The sequence below is a fragment of the Prosopis cineraria genome, unplaced genomic scaffold, assembly GCF_029017545.1.
Source record: "Prosopis cineraria cultivar Desert tree isolate PC_DT_omini unplaced genomic scaffold, ASM2901754v1 PC11, whole genome shotgun sequence".
Classification (NCBI taxonomy): domain Eukaryota; kingdom Viridiplantae; phylum Streptophyta; class Magnoliopsida; order Fabales; family Fabaceae; genus Prosopis; species Prosopis cineraria.
This window is the reverse complement of record NW_026555342.1, coordinates 44,473,162-44,475,561: the sequence shown is the minus strand read 5'-3', so window position 1 is coordinate 44,475,561 and position 2,400 is coordinate 44,473,162. Positions and strand designations below refer to the sequence as shown.

The window sequence follows — 2,400 nt, the reverse complement described above, 5'->3', positions numbered from 1 at the left end:
GACTTTGAACAACCATTTGGAGCTTTGTGTGCTAGGGTTTAGGCATTGGAAGAGTTGGGTCCAAGAGAATGGAGTTTTGAAGACATGTGGAGCTCGTTTTCTTCAGTTTTTCTATTCCTCTTCCCTTTCCTCCCTTATATTCTGATATGGGTCCAAATATTTTGTGTATTTGTAGCTTGTGGATGATTATGAGTGGCTAAACCCTTTATTCTAGGATTATTTGAAACCTTGTATGGATTAACACTATATTCCTCCTTTCTTTTTATGATTAATGATATATATGTGTTTATTTTACTCTTTCCTTAATGCTTCTACATGATTGGCCACCATTTAGATGTTAGGTTCACTTAATTGATGCTTGAGAGGGCTAGGTTGAGTGTAGAACTTGGATAAAATTGTGTAAGAACTTGATATTTGCATGTTAAATGGATAGTTTTGCTAGTAAGATAGAAATATACTTGCTAGCCTTACATAGCCACATTAAGGTTGATATTTAAAATTGAGTTTTATTAATTATAACAAGAGATTAGGCAACTAATTTAACTAAACACTTGTTCATGACTTGAGAGAGCTTGTCCAAGTACTTTTAGAACCCTAGTTAGCACTTATTTTCATTAAAAGCATTTATGAGAGGAGGTAATTTTGGTGTTATGAAATGCAAGGGGGATAAATAATCCTAGGTCTCAATTTATGTTTGAAGTTTGTGAATCAATCACTTTCTTTATTTTCTAGTATTAGCTTCATAAGCAAAATCATTTTTACCTAACTATGTGTAGCTCAACTTCATCGAATTTGCTTAGTCTTTTGCTTGATTATTGTTTTTGAACAAATCCTCAAGGGAACGATACTTTACATTCATTATATTACTTGCTACGATCTGTGCACTTGCAGTGAGCAATAAGTTTTTGGCGCCATTGTCGGGGATTTGGTTTTAAAAATATTTTAATCAACCTTAGACTAGTGATATTAGATTTCGCTTGAGCTTTGTAGATATTAGTTTTAGATTTTTATTTTGTCTTTGTTTAGTGTTTTTGTTTTAGTTTGATACTTCTTTGGTTGTTTTCTTCTTCATGTACCCATTTGGCATATGCAAGTCATAGGCCCAGAAGGATTGGAAGTGATACTTGAAGGATTGACAATCTTTGAAGAAGCCAAGTCTCCTAATTCTGAAAGAACTCCTGAAACTCAATCAGGAAACATGGCAAAAGACCAGTATGACACCGTCTCAATTAATGACTTTGCTAACCGGAATCTAAGGGTACTCAATCTTGTATTAGAATGCTGGAGTTTCAAGCACATACTTTTGAGATTAAGTCTACCATGATCACAATGCTTCAATTGAATGGTGTGTTTCATGGTCTATTCAATGAAGATGCTAACAAGCACTTGATATCTTTTGTAGAAGTATGTGATTCTTTCAGACAAAATGGGGTGCCTAAAGATGTCTTGTGCTTACGGTTATTTCTAATTTCTTTACAAGACAAGGCTAAAGAATGGCTCAACAATCTTCCCAAAGGTTCTATTGGTTCATGGGAGGATCTTGAGAACAAGTTTAGAGCTCGATTCTTCTCTGATGATAAAACGGTAGAAGCAAGAGATGAATTTCTTAGCTTTAAGCAATATCCAGATGAGCATCTCTATGCAGCTTGGGAGAGATATAAGATGTTGATGAAAAAATGCCCTAATCATGGGGTAGACAAATGGGTAGTGATTCAGATTTTCTGTAATTGTCTGAATCCATCTTCGAAGGCCATGGTTGATTTTATCACAAATGGGAGATATCGGAATGTGCCTGTCAATGAAGTTTTTCACCTCTTAGACTAATTGTCTGCGAACAGCACTCAAAACACAGATAGAAGGAATACATCAATGGTGACTAGTGCTAAAGATGATTCCTCTTCCTAGATTGTATCCATCTTGAATGCAATGAACAAGCATTTTGATATGTTGGAATCTTAAATGCAAAGGGGAAATTCTCATAATGTGCATGCCATCCAAGCCATTCTAACTGTGTGCAATCAATGCAATGATATGCACATGCCCGATCAATGTTCTCTTTATATGACCATTGAGTCTGTCAACTATATGGGCAAGTTTTAAAACCTTCATAACAATCCTTACTCTCAAACATACAATTCAAGATGGAGGAATCATCCTAATTTTTCATAGAGTCAAGGGAATTCTTCAAATCAACCTTCATCTTCTAATGTCAAGCCACTTCACCTTCCAGGTTTTCAAGCTCTACCAAAGCCAATGTCGGTTAAGGAAGAGGAGTCTAGAATGAAAAAGATGTTAACACAAATCTTGAGTAATCAAGAATCTATAAGAGTTGAAACTAAGGCAACTCTTACTCTTCATGATACCGCAATCAAGAATCTTGAAGTGCAAATGGGACAATTG

At 35.3% G+C, this 2,400-nt stretch overlaps 1 non-coding gene across 1 annotated transcript; it reads right to left on the bottom strand.

The window, feature by feature from the left end:
• Window positions 1-1,588: 1,588 nt before the first annotated feature.
• LOC129287369 (small nucleolar RNA R71) lies at window positions 1,589-1,694 on the bottom strand. The gene has a single exon (XR_008587688.1). It is a non-coding gene; the product is annotated as a small nucleolar RNA R71 (small nucleolar RNA).
• Window positions 1,695-2,400: the final 706 nt, after the last annotated feature.